The sequence below is a fragment of the Python bivittatus genome, unplaced genomic scaffold (genome assembly GCF_059951505.1).
Source record: "Python bivittatus isolate LINGU-HERP-01145 unplaced genomic scaffold, Pbiv_v1 ctg000080_np1212, whole genome shotgun sequence".
NCBI lineage: Eukaryota > Metazoa > Chordata > Lepidosauria > Squamata > Pythonidae > Python > Python bivittatus.
The window spans coordinates 60,751,078-60,765,957 of record NW_028277035.1 but is presented as its reverse complement, the minus strand read 5'-3'; the positions used below and the strand labels follow the sequence as shown (position 1 = coordinate 60,765,957).

General features: G+C 41.9%; 1 protein-coding gene across 3 annotated transcripts in view; it reads right to left on the bottom strand.

Moving 5' to 3' along the window:
* ABHD6 (abhydrolase domain containing 6, acylglycerol lipase) overlaps positions 1-14,880 on the bottom strand; it is a 69,873-nt gene that overhangs the window by 36,723 nt on the left and 18,270 nt on the right. For 2 of the 3 annotated variants that reach the window (XM_088134233.1, XM_088134232.1), the window contains one exon: positions 1,091-1,762. The exons of the other annotated variant lie outside the window; for it this stretch is intronic. The gene's annotated coding sequence lies outside the window, so the exon portion shown is untranslated. The remainder of the gene's footprint in view (positions 1-1,090; positions 1,763-14,880) is intronic. 3 annotated transcript variants of the gene reach the window in all.

Below are 14,880 nucleotides of genomic sequence, written 5' to 3'. Positions count from 1 at the left end.
ACACAAATAGGGTATTATTACGATTCTTTGTGCCAACTGTGTGCTTGATATGTAGATACATACAGGTCTGTTAACGTATTTGTATGTCTGTGCTAAGTCTGTTAATAAGCTATGTGACTTTTTTCTACCTAACAGCCTTCACCAACCAGAAGCTCTCCACATGGATTGGTAAAGCCACCCTGGTAGGAGATGGTGGAAACTGTAATGCAGTACAGCTGTCTGACAAGGGAACAGGCTTTGAAAGGCTCTTCCCATGAAAATCTAGGCAGGGAGATTATGTGGCTTCACTGACACAGGGAAGGCGGACAATCCCTCCGGGCTGTCCATCAGCTTTTATTGATCTTCTGTTATTACTTATTTGCGCCTGATTCTCTTCTCTCTCCTCTCAAATCTTGAAGCAGTTTAGCAGCTTTAAGCACGCATTAAGGGAAAGGAGCTGGGCCTCGTCTGCATGCACGTTTGCGTGTTTAGAAGAAAAGCCGCCCCCGCTACCAGTCCCAGCCATACTTCAACGGACGACGGCGCGCGTTTACTGGGAATCAAATCCCCCGTCCTCCACATGACAGGATCGCTCCCCTCTTAGGGCGCACCAGGCTGCAGGCCAGCCTAAGCATCTTTAACCCCCGAGCGATTAAGCCGGAAAGGGCCGAAAGTCCTTGCGACTCCATCCAGCGGCCTCGCAAAGCCCTGCCTCGCGATGGATCCGTCGCCAAACTCAGGAGATGGGGCCGCCGGAAGAAGAGGTCGGTGAGCCGGGGAAGCGGCTCGGCCGGGGAAGCTCGCCTGCCACGGCACGGCGTCCAAATGGGGCATGCCGGTGGCGGCCGGGCCTCGGGGGTCCCGGAGTCCTTAACTCCCCGGGGACAGCCCTGCACGTTGCTAATTCGCCTAGCCAGTGGCGCAGCGCCCCCTCCAGCATCTCCCACCGCCAAGCGCTTCTCAGTCCCCACTTGCTCCCCCCTGCCGCCGCAGCGGCTGCTGCCTGCCTAACCGCAGCGAAGCCCATCTCCAGGTCCCTTCTTTGAATCGCAGGGCCCACGGCAGGGCTTTGCCCCGCTGCCCGCCCTGCCCACCCTGCCCGGCCATCTACCTGGGAGCTGCGGCGACCTCAGCCCCACGAATAACCTGCTCCCTGGCACCTCCTTCGGCCGATCTTTTCTGCTTCGTGGTGTCTTAAAGGCAAGGTTCGTGCGCCGTTCCTCGCCCTCCGACAAAAAAGGCGAGTGGGTTGGCTAAAGACCGAGATGGACGCGCGGTGGCAGCGCATCGGGCATCAGCGCTTTCATTAATTTTGACGATCTCAGAACCACTTCGTGCCTCTGTTCCTTTGTGAGACAATCATCCGAAATAAATCCAGATGCGACGCAAATGGGGTTGCCTTTGAGTAAAATTCCAGGACAGCCAGCCTGGCACCTTTTAACATGGGGGTGCAGTTCCTGTCATGTTGCTTATTTCGCCGTGCGTAAGATAAAGCAGAGAGCTTGCCGTGAGTATTGTAACGAAAGTCAGAAGCTGGGATGGGCATGTTCCTGGGGGACTCGCTGGGCTTCTGGGCAGATAGTCGAAAAGCTGCCCTGCTTTTCAGTGCAAAATCTTGGGTTTGTCTTCTCAGAAACCCCACTGAGATCAAGAGTCTTTGCACCCAGGGAATGGGGCCCAGAAGTGCAGTGATAGTCTGGGACATGTCACTTCAGTGAGATGGAAAACAGAAAGAACATTTGAAATGGAATAGAACAGACTCCGCATGGCAGTTCTATGATACCTGCAAGGGTAAAACAAAGTATTATTTTTTATAGAACAGAAATACTGGCCAGTTCACTCTGAAAATGTTGTACCTGCCTCCATCGTGTTGGGGGTATCTTTGGACTGATGTATGAAAAATAATGGAATAGGAGATAAGAACCCATGGGGCAAAGCTTAGGTAGGCTTTTAGTGACCTTTCCATAGTCCTTCATTAAAGAATATTTAATGGAAAAACCACCAAAATCTCCTTATCCATAAAAATTAATTCCATATTAAACATGCTACTAAAGCACAACAAACGTTTTTTGTACATCTCATCCTACAGATATGCGAACGTGCTTCTAATGAAACGTGAAATAAAGAATATGTTTGGTTTATTGGCTAAGGCAGCTTCTTGAGGACAGAATGTTAGAAAATCATCAACAACCAAATGAAGCTGTTAATTAGACGATCAGCAGAAACAGGGCAGCAATTTACATATATGACTTTTAGAAGATTGTTTTTGTTTTTTTACTGAAATGCACTGGTTCTATAGCGTTGGTGTTTTTCCCATCCCAAAACAGCAGGAAACTGCGGTTAGTTTTCAGCAGTTGTGGTCACAGGGAACTTGTGAGGCTGCAGAGAGGAGTCCCAGGGCCAGAGTTAAGGAAATGGACCTTGGCTGGATTGGTCTTAAACACTTCAACACCTTCAGCCAAAGAGAGTCCTCCATCTCCTGAGGCTGTCTCTCCCACTGCTGAATAGCTATTTGGACATTCTTCCAGGTGTCCGATCAACATCTTCTTCATGATAACGTAAACCCATTGCTTCTTTGTCCTACCTTCTGGAATAGTTTTCTAGAATAATTCTGCCTCATCATTTACATGACGACCCTTTGGATACTTGAAGACGGCTGTCCTATCTCCCTGCAGTCTTCTCTTCAGGTTGAACTTATCCAGCGCCTCTACTGTTCTTTGTATTTCTTTCCTTTCCTTAAGGTTCAACAGACTGCGGCATCATAAATATTTCTTTCCAGTGTTGAACAACAGGTCTCTTAGCAATAGGGGTGCAGACAATCCCCCCCCTTTTTTTTAATTACATGTCTCTATAGACTAAACCTGAGATGAGAGCAGAAATAGGAGAATTTAGTCACTCCTTTAACTATGGGTAAGATCAAAAAAGTGATTTTGACTATGAGTAATGTTAAAGTACCAGAACTGGATAGATTTCCTGTGGAACGGTATAAAGCATTTGTTGATATACTTGTTTCTAAACTCTAGCCACTATATAATAAAATTTTTGAAAATGGTATCTTATTTTCTTCATTTAACGAGACACATATCACAGTTATACCAAAATCCGGTAAAAATTATACATTATGTTTGAAGTAGTGCCCATTTCATTGGCTAGTGTAACATTACAATTTTAATTGCTTTTGTAGGTAATAGACATATAACAATCTTGGAAGATTTTCATTTTGTCTCCAACAACCCAATTGTTGTTCTCATTCCTTTTCTATGGAACTCTAGGTGAGTTCCAGTAAGTCCAAAATACTATTTTTGTTGAATAAGATGCAACCTAAGATACATAAAACATTTTGATACAGACTTTAAGACAGGTTTCCATTGTTTAGATATAATTCTACTTGGCAACACACCTGGATTTTTTTTTATTGATTATGTGCCATCAAGTCATGGTAGACTTTTAGTGACAGACCTTAGTGACAGACCTGGACAAAAGGTAAAATTCTGTAACCAGAATAATATAACACTAAGCCAGAAATTGTTAAATATAGGTATATAAAAGGAAAAAAATGTCTGGTAGAAAAAATGGACTAAAATGATGATGATGCTGATGATTATGATATTTTATTGCATGAAGATAAAATTAAACATCTGGAAAAGCAGAAGTGCTGGTTTTAAGTTCCATTGGGAAATCCTCAGCTCTGGAATCTGAAACTTTAATTTCTCCCTGGAAGTTAATACTGTACTGTACAAAACAGAATGGAAGTTTATGAAATATTGGAACTGCAAATATTTAGCTAAAACACTTCATTTATTGAAACATTAAGCTGGGTGGGTGGGTGCTTTGCTTTATTTTGTTTTCTTAGGGTTTTAAAATTTTAATTTAATTTAGATTTTCTTTTTTTTCTTTTTTCTGCATGTAGTTTTTTCCATACGAGATCTCCAGATAACATATATATTTGTTACTATTCTCCAGGCGTAATGTATTCTCAGAAAATTACTAGATATGTCTACAACATTCTGTAAGAAATGAGCAGAACTCTAATGCCTTTCTTTTCGGGCAGTGCAAAAGTATGGGAAAGAATTCATCCAGGATGATTTGCACCTCTTTTGGTTTCAGGCATCCTTATGTCAAAAGTAGAAGTGGCTGCTTCAAGAAGAGAGATACAGAAATTGTCTAGGAAACTGGCAGAGTTCCTGCAGCAGTCACACTCTCTGGGCAAGGCTGAGAAAAGTGCTGGCCGTTTTTTCCTATGAATCTGCCTACAGTATCTGCCTTCAAGGATTTGCTAAAATCATCACATGACATTATTTTGGCACCCTTCTACCAGATTAAATAGACCTGAAGGCTTATACTGGAAATTAGATCATATGTAACTTGAGAAGGAATTTAACCTTTAGGAATTTGGCTTGTATAATTGTACTTTGAGGCTCTTGTGAGTGTGGAAAAGGTAGAACAGTATCATGTTTAAATGGGAGATCTTTGTGATGAAAACAATATATGAATTCCCATACCAGGTAAGGAAGGAATAAAATATCAAAATGACAGACACAGAAGTAAAGTCCCAGATTCCTCACATCCAGAATTAAAAAGAAAAAAAGCTGAATCCAGAAGTGATCACATTGCCAACATCCAGTGGATAATGGAAAAGGCAAGGAAGTTCAAAAAAGACTACCCTAAGGCCTTTGACTATGTAATCCACAGCAACTTGTAAATATCCCATAAGGGCTCCTCAACTACTTATTGAAGAATTTGCATGATGCTAAGAAAGCAAGAGTTATGGATACATTCTATATAGAGCAGTGCTGTCCAAACTTGGCCACTTTAAGATGAGTGGACTTCAACTCCCAGAATTCCCCAGCCAGCCATGAGTTGAAGTCCACTCATCTTAAAGTGGCCAAGTTTGGACAACACTGATATAGAGAGTATATAAAATGAGAGGAGAGGAGAGGGATCCAAATTGGAAAAGAATACTCCAAGACAGGTGCAGCAACCCTATTCTTCAGGTGGTATCCCATGCTCTTCTTCCTTACTTCCTGCCATGCAGCAGCAGGCTGGGATGCAATGCAAGAAAGTAGCCAGTGAGAGGTGTAGCAAAGGTATCCTACAGAGGTGGAGGCCCCCATTAAGCCCCAGCAAGCCAGCAGGAAAACATCAGTCCTTGGCCTGATTTATGGTCATGTTCTGCAATTGTTTCCAGGTGGTCCCAAGCATCTACCTTGGAGACTAATGTGCAAGAGGAATGCTCTGTTCCTGCTGCCACCAACAACCCCCCAGGTGATTATGGAGTGATTTCCAGCCATGACCACCTTCTTCTGCCTGCTGCTAAGAACCCCAATTCTTCTTTCCCAATTCTCTACACTGTCTGCATCTCTTGAGCCATGAACATTTCTGGGCAGAGTCAAGCTGTACCAGACTGAACTGAAATGTGAGATGGGCCAAGCTGCCCAACATGGAGCATTTACCCATGAAATATAAGTACTGTGTTTTTAGCGAAGGCAAAGGAAGCTCTGTGGTTGGTTTGTAGTGGTTGGAAATAGGGCTTTTAATTAGAAGGTATATTCTGAATCCATGTTCCTGTAGTCTATTACAAATGTATAGATTTTTTTAAAAGAAAGCAGAAGAAACTGACATTGGAGGCTACCCTGCTCTTCCATCATCCTCTTTAGCATCTCTCTAGTAAAGTTTATAACCCAATTTTATCAGAATGGATCTAATTCATTTCATGATCTCTTAGTGGATTTTACTGTGCCTACTGGAAACATGCAATGTTCCATAATAATACTGAAATATCACAGTTGTGAAACATCCTCTGCTTTTTAGCACATGGAAGCCAGGATTGTCCACAAGTCTCATGTGAAAAGCAGTTGGGAGACTGGGAATAGCTGCTTTTGAGAGGAAATAATATCAGCAAGACTAGATGACACATCATTTGTGCTCTATGTGTAACCCAGTCATCACCTTAACAGGATCCCATGCCTCTGCATATCTGCCAATATTTATTTAATCACCAGATAATTAAGTATAGAGCATCCTTCAAAGATCAAGGATTAGGATAAGAAATAATTGACTGTTACTCAAGGTGTATGTTGAAGCATGTTTTAACAAGCAGCCTATTATCCAGCTTTAACATGGTGAGAGCTCCCACAGTGGTAACAAAATGTTTTGTATGATCCTCAAAGAAGAAAAATTGTCTGACAGTGGCCAAGCAGAAGAATGTTTCTCCTGAGATTACCTTGTAAACTCTGAAAGATTCAAAAAATATTTTTAACAGGCAACATTTCTTGTGGCGCATTTTCTTCCCCTAAAAGCTTTTAGCAGTACAAGAGTATTTAAGGAAAGTACTGTAATCCAAAATAGAAGCTCTTTACAGTACAACCTGAACATGTTTCTCAGGACAAAGTCCCCAGGTCTTAGAGCTCTCTCTTTGGTAGGAAGGCAACAAATCTTAATACGGATTCATGCAATCCTCTTAGAGGTAGCAGCCATATAACCTATGGCAGTGTTGTCCAAACTTGGCCACTTTAAGATGAGTGGACTTCAACTCCCAGAATTCTGGGAGTTGAAGTCCACTCATCTTAAAGTGGCCAAGTTTGGACAACACTGACCTATGGTGTTATTAAACATTGTGAAGAGTTGTTTGGACTGTATGTTTTACTAAGGGTTACTATTTGTCTGTTTCACCTCAGAAAATCAGGAAAGCTCTGGGCCAGCTCTGTGCAGTCAGTTTCCAATTTAATCATGGCAACTACCCTTGCCTTTCATTATTTGAAATAGCCCAGGTATGTTGATCCAATGCTGACTGCTGTGGCACAAGCAGAGCTAAATCTAGTATAGCTGTTACACTAGTAGATGGGAAAGTAAATAGGACAGTGGAAACCATAGGTAAGGAAAACACACTGGAGGACAGTATTCCAAATGCTATATGAAATGATATTTTACAAGGAAACCCAGTGTGTTTCAAAGCTGTTGATATCACTCTTGTGATTCTCTCTTCATTTTTTTCCTTTGGCTGATGCAAATAACTCAGAGCTTTTCTATATGTGAAGGTTTCTCTGTTCTAATATGGGCAGCACTTGTGTGTTCCCCCGCACCAGTGGAGGATTTTGGGAGTGCATTGTAAGCTAAGCCAATTAACTCTGGAAGTTAACTGGGTCAATCCAGAGGAAACAACAAGACAGCAGCCTTTTAGACTTCCTTTGGGGCTGCAGGACGGGATTGCTTCTCATTGGTGGGAATACCTCTTGTCCTACCTCCTCTTCTCTGGGATTCTCCCCTCCCTTCAGAAACCAAAGTTATGAGCAATAGCATCCATGGGAGGGATCAAAACAGGCAAATCAACAGATGTGGCATCACCATTCAAGTCCCGCTGAATCTCCCATTTTGACCATGTTGACCTCCCCTGCTGGTTGAGGCATTTTGATGTCTTCCCCTGTGATACCTTACCCAAAGGAAGAATGGTTTCACCCTTCTCAGGCAGACTCATGCTTCTAATTGTTCTTCATTCTTCCGCTCAGTGCACAAAGCTAGGGCACCCTGCAGAATCAAAGGGCTGTCCACCCATCGGGAAATGCGTTGTCCCCGTTTTCAGCCCCTCTCTTGCTTCTCCTGCCTCTCCCCTGGTCTCTGCTAAAGATTGCTGTCCTGATTCTGCATATGCAGCATGTGTCAGGCAGAGAGATGGGCTGACTCCTCTGGTTTTGCTGATCTCCCTCTTCATCATGTCACCAGCTGAAATCAGAGAACGAAATGCACCTACTGGGGGGTTAGTGCAGAAAGGGAGTGGGGCAGACTGCGGGACTCTGCTCAGGGATGCCCATATGGTATGGGGAAAAAAATCAAGAGGGCAGCCACAGCAGGGCGATCAAAGCTCCTACTGTTTTACATGTGGCGCAATGAACATAAAAAGCAGGTGGAATTCTGATTGCACTGTTGTGGTTCCCATGTTGACTTTTTTGCCCTACCCTACAGATACCCTGACTCCTGGCTTCTTCCAGGGCTGCCTCCTATCCCACACCTCATTCTGCCATCAATCTAGCTAGGTAAATGTTTTAAAAGTGGAGTCATGAAGGGAGCTGAACCGTGTGGTTCTTGCTTTATGTAGGCGACAAATGCCAGCTTCCAGATTCCTCTGTGTTGTATTCAGAAGGCAGCGTGAGAGAGAGAACCAATAAGGCATATTTCTTATGCTACTTCGCTGTAATATCATTTCATTGTTACACTGTTTTGCTAAACTGGTAAGAGCCACACGCTGACCACACTTACAGCGCTGCTGGCTGAGCAGTCTAGTGCAGTAGGACAACCCATCCATGTATCCAGCATTGCCGTAGCTAGTGCTGTTTAGGGAGACAATGGCAGAAGGACAGCAGATGTGACAAAATGTGAAAGCAGGCTAGGCTACAAAAGAGGATGAAAGAGAAACCATCATCTGGAAGCAAGAGAGGCATTACCTCAGCTTATCAGATAGCTGACATACCCAATTCCTGGAAGCAGGCAAACAAACTCCTAGGTTAAGAAGAGATCCCAGAAGAGCAAGAATGCTGGCTGGAGAAGTAAACTTTAAATAACACCTTGTGAATCAATGTTGTGTAAGGCAACCCAGCAATTGGCATGAGTATAAAGCACCTGAAATAAAAGACTGCACAAGAGCTCACTTATCCCATGCTCTTGGGCTGGACACTTGGCCAGCTCTGAGTCACAAGAGTCAGGTGAGTGACTGGAGGAATGAGCATGAGAGTGAAAGTGAGGGCAAAGAATGTCCTTTTTCAATAAGACTTTGTAACCTATGGAACACCAGGTGCTCATAAATCACTTAAAAAGTCTGACTGCTCTGCTCCCTAGTGCCTTAGGACAGGGTTCCTCAACCTTGGCAACTTTAAGACGGGTGGACTCCTTGCTGGCTGGGGAATTCTGGGAGTTGAAGTCCACCGGTCTTAAAGTTGCCAAGGTTGAGGAACCCTGCCTTAGAGGACCCAGGGAAAGGAATGGGGTCTGTGTGCGATCCCTTCATAAAATCCTATTTTCTTCACCAGAGCTGTGCAACATTTGCTCCTTCAAGATGCAGAGTCACTATCACTTGTGAAAAGTTAATCAAAACCAGTGGGAGGAGCTTGAGCATGTGCTCAAAGAAGAGAGACAAAAGAGAATGCTTGACTACAAGGGGGCTCATAAAACCAGAGTGCTAGTCAGAACTTCAAGGAAAGACTGTGCAACACAGATAAGGCTGATTAGGGACCAGAGGGGAGAGAGGTGTCTGGACAGCCAATAAGTTCTGGTCTGATGCCACCCATTCCTGGCCATGTAAGTCACCCCTGACATGATGGGTGGTGAAGACCTTGTGGCTGTGATGAGATGCTGTTGACTCAAGTTGAAACACTGTTTAACACCAGTACAGCAAAAAACAGTTAAAGTCTATTTCACTCATGTATGGAGATGAGGTGAAGGCAATATCATGGGAACAGAGCAGAAAAAAATATGCTGCCAGGACATGATGTACCCTGGTTAGATGCAAGTGAGGAAAGGGAATATCAACAATGAGGCGCATGAAGTAAGCTTGCACCAAATTCTTCAACATTTGCAAACAAAACAGTGGCATACTTTCTGAATGAGATGAATAGGACATGGCTAGGCAAACTTGCCCTAAGACTACAAAATTCTAAAAACAAATCTATTATTATAGCAATTAATCAGCATAAGGTTCTACACAATGGAATTGATTCCCACCCATGTGCATTGGGCATCATGGATGGATCCTATTTTTTGACTAGAAAGGTAAAGTGGGTTCCCCATGCCAGATTAATAGAATAAGGTGGGACAGCCCACCTTTGTGGGATTATGGGGACATACAGTATATGAGGCTCTAAAGAAATCTCACAGGCACCAACAACAGTTGCAGCCTTCTCACAAAAATGGGTGACAAGGCCAGGGATATTCCTCAGATGAGGATCCTGGCTAGTCAAACGGAGGCTGAGAGGAGACAAGAGAAGTCACAAGAGTAGAAAAAAGGCAATAAAATAAGAATGGGTAAGAATGGATCATCTTATCCAGCCAGGTGGGAGTGAAGCCAATCTAACAGTGAGGAGGGCCATGGGAATGGCATAATCTTTCCAAACCTTCAGATCACAAATTTAGCACACAGTGATAAGCTATATAAAAACAATGACACGTTTTCTTTATGCCCATAGTGGAGGAAGATTGCCCCCTAAGGTTCAAAACTCTTTAGTGGAACTGTTACTAAAAACAAAAAGCTCACTTAATTGGCCTTGATTTCTTCATCTCTGTCTTTTAATGGGAGTATTTCTGGCAGGAATATTGGGAGTGGCCAGCAGTACCTTCTGATTGCTATTCTACCCTCCATTCAGGAGCTCAAAACAACATCCCTCATTCCCCATCAGGCTGGTGTCAGTGGCACTTTTGACCCGCAGGCTGTATGAAGTGTCCATGATTTATGATTAAAAATAATAAATGCTGCATTTTATATAATGTACATCTAAAACGTATACCTATTCTTTGACAAACCGGAATGTTTTCACCTACTTGCCCACAATTCTCATTAAGACGCCAGATCAATCAGGAGATACCAGAGAGTAAGTATGAGTGAGACGATGTTCCAAAGCCATCCTAGAGACATTCTACTTCATACATTTTCTCCACAACTTTTATCTGGGATGGCAGGCTTCAATGAAATTTAATTATTCACAGTTTCCTTCAAATTAAAGAGTGCTACCATGTGATAATTAAGAAATTAACTGGAGAATGTCTAATAAAGAGAAGGAACATACACCCATGTTTGTAAAGCCTCTTTATACAACCACAGTGTCTGCACAGCAGCCTTTCCCAGCTCACCTCCCTCCAAATACGTTGAAATTGCTTGAAATTCCCAACCAGCAAGAGGATTTTATCTTGGCCTCATTCTCTCAAGACTAGTTTTGCATGCACCCTTAGAGGCTGAGATCTGATTCTTCATTTGCCAAGTCCTAACTACAGAGGCTACTACAGAGCAGGGGCTGGGGAGACAAAACAGATGCCATGTTTTCATGATTAAAAACCCATGACTTCACATCCTTGCATCCGAGTTTGAAATGCAAAGTAGAGGGTGCATCACGATGTCACTAATGGTAAGCCATCATGTTGATGCCCTTTTGTCTTGCTATGAATGCTTTTGCCTAAACAGCCCAATGGCAACCTGAAGTTTAACCCACCCCTGCCATTTTCTGGCTGGGTTCCTTCATTCCCAGGAAAAAGGCTACATCCAGAAAACCAAGATTGCATCAAAATGATGATATGCATACAGTGACATTATGACACACCCTCAACCTTTGCATACTTGCATCCCAACCTCTGATGCAAGGATGCAAACGTGATGGTTTTTATTCAAATGGCAATAATTATTTTTAAACTAGCATCTTTACTTATAAAATATATACATATTTTATGCAAGCATATTCAGTGCATGTACATTATATCTTTTCTATTTTGGAAGTGGGAGCTAATGTTTCGGTGGCCAACCAATAGAGAAGCCCATACTTTTAGGGTCTAAATGCTGTTTAGTGGAAAGTGACAACTGATGCTTTTCTGTATTAGCTACTGAGGTAACAGCAATAAAACACCGAACCGTTTAGTGGATCCCACTTTGCCTGCCTAAGCTTAGCTCTACACTTTAAGGAAACAAGATAGTCGCCAGTTTAAAAAGTCCCACTTCTTTTATACCCACTGAGTATCTTTAGTTCATTTCTTTTGCTAAAAGAATCATTCAGCAAAAGGAAATTAAAAGTTTAGATAGTAGCATAAAAGGATCTCCTGTATGTAAATGTAGTGGACTATACAGCTGCAGCTTGGTTTGACTCATTGCATCAAGCCATAATTTGTCTAACTATAGTTTATTGAATAAATCACAGTTGTACAACACTCTAAAGTAGTGTTGCTCAACCTTGGCAATGATATATGGACTTCAACTCCAAGAATAACCCAGCGAGCATGAGGTTGCTTAAGGCTGAAAGGTTAAGAGTTGCTAAGATTGAGAAACACTGCTCTAAAGTATAAACCATAATTTGCAAGTCACAGTGGCCTGAGTTATGCAACATGCTAAGCTACAAAGAAGCAAATAATATTATGATCAAACATGATATATCTCATTGCTGTCCTCTAATAGTTACTGAGTTTTCTATGGCACAGATCTGGTAATCCTACCACATCTTGACATCTCTGCATCCCACCCCTCCTTTTAAATGAATGCTTTGAAAGTGAGCTTCCTTTTCAGCATCTTGAAGTAAAAGAATTTAGTCTCCAGATCAGAAATCAGAAGAAAAATAGAGAGGTATTTTTCATGGGATACCTTTTCATATTTGTATTTAAGTCACTCTCTTTTTCTTATATTCCTTCCTGATCTTAGTAGCTTTCTGTACATTTTTGTATGGACCATCATTATTAATCTAGTCATTATTTAGGTATGTTGTATGACATTGTGTTAAGCCACTGCATTTTATTGACCCAGATTTAGGGGTCAGCATATTGTACAAGCCCTGCTAAAGTGCACATTCATCTTATACTACTTTTTTTCATTGGAAAGCACCACCCAGGGCTTCTAAATTAAGGTTGTGTTGATCAGGGCAGTGTTACCACTAGATGGCAGCAGAGAGATATAGAAAACTAACTCTTTGCTGCCACCTAGTGGTTGCCTAACCCAATATAGCAACCCTACCCTAAATCAGTCTTCCCATAGCTTTCAAGCTATGCTGCACTGCAGCTTCTTCAGTCAACCTGCCTATAAAGGATGAAAGTTGTAGCTCACATACCTGACGGCCAGCAGACATTGTTTTAAATTGTGCTTCTGGGTCTAACAGACTCAATCCCTTAGGTCAGTGTTGTCCAAACTTGGCCACTTTAAGATGAGTGGACTTCAACTCCCAGAATTCCCCAGCCAGCCATGCTGGCTAGGGAATTCTGGGAGGTGAAGTCCACTCATCTTAAAGTGGCCAAGTTTGGACAACACTGCCTTAGGTGAACCAGCCAAATCCTAGAGTTACTTTTGGGTAAATCAGTGTGGTTTGCTTGGTTATGGCTTAGCATATTGTGTGAACCCAACTTAGAATTCAGAAAGCTGAGGCTTTGTCAGTAAACCAAGATTAAGCAACCCATAGCTTAATGTGTTATGTGAAGCCAGTTTTTGTGGCTTATTATGTGATTAATTATACAATATATGGATTATATAATGTGTAAAGTAAACCCAAGCAATAACAAGGACCAGTTAACAGAGTGAACAACTATGGAGGAACAAGAAGGAATAATTTTAAGGATCTCATTAACAAAATCCATTGGTGTTGCTAATATGATCATTTGACATGTCTAATAAGGCATTGAACTTATTCTCCAGTATTCTGGCACAGTAGAACTTGGACCATCACAATATTACTTTAACTATGATCAAAACAGTAGATTGTTATTTTTGGTTTTTTAAAGAAACAAACATCAAATTCACCTTTCTTTTCTTTTTCTTTTGCAGCTGAGAACATCTCCAAGGCTCACTAATCTAGTTCCTCTGATTCAAACCTTTAACTGTTTGTGGTGCCCCTAAACTTTCTGATAATTTGGTCTCCTGTTATTCCTACAAGATATGGCCCTCATATAGGTAGTTGAGGAATTGCTTGAATCCATCTATCGATAGTGCATCGTGTCTCTGAACATGCTAGATATTTAAGTAGGGCAAAGAAAAAGGGTGTCCAGACCATTCTGAATTAGAACACCCAGCAGCCCCAAGCAATGTGGTCGAGGGTTCGCCAATGCAGACCTTTCTGTAACTGAAGACAATGATTTCAGTTACCGGTAAAACTGAAGCAACATTTATCACGGTGCATTTTTCTAAGAGCATTTCTGAGATTGTCCCTCCACTGATTTTTGAGATATCTGCCAGCTTTTCCCACAATATGACTGAATACAGCTAGGTCCTGGGGCACTCCAGATAGTGTAAAATGTTAACTATAGCTGCCTAGGAAAAAGGCTTTGTTACTATTCTTGCTAACAATGAACCCCACCCTCTGGGGGGGAAAAAAATTGAGAAGTTCTTTGTTCACATCGCCACAACACCTGTTGACTTATGAAGCACTAATATAAACTAAATTAGCAACTAAAACCCTACAAAAATAATCATTAATATTTAAGGACAAGATACGGATTAAAAATATTCTATGGAATGTAACATTTTCTATGTTCCACAATTACCATTTCAAGTTCTTCTCAAACCAGCTTAGTTGTTCTTCTTGGCTCAACTTCTTTTGTCAGAAATAACACCCAGCTTGCTTCTACTTACATTTTGTTCTTAGTCTATATTTGGAACACACACACCCCATACCTTCATATGTAGATGCTTCTTGACCCTCTTACAGTTATTATAGAATTGTAAATTTCAAAAGCTGTTTTTTAAAAAAGAAGCCAACTATATTCCCTTACTGCATGTGATGTAGGAAAATGTAAAAAATGAATCTGATTTTAAAAGGGGAAACATGCCAGGTTAAAAGCATAAAATGGTCATTCTTTGCACATTTTCCTTAGCTGCCCTTTTCCCTCAAATCCACATCCATTCTTCTTACATTCCCATGCTAGAGAACCAAACTGTTGTTCCCTTATCTCTAAACTCAGACTTCCTTTGGGGGATCAAAATAATTGCCAGGTGGTAACACAACTGCATCTCTTCCCCTTGGAATTTTTTTTTATAACTTCCCTGTTCTGCTATAAGTTCCCCATGCGGCCTTGAATTTTTTTCTTCTCTCAGGATGTTGAGAGTAACCCATAAATGTCTCTAAAAACCTCAAGCAGAAGTTGTAGAGTCATGCAATATTAAGAATGCTTATTCTGAAGGTAGGATCCATTTAGCATTACTTCAGGACAGGACCATTTTTCCCCACTGAGGTTCTGATT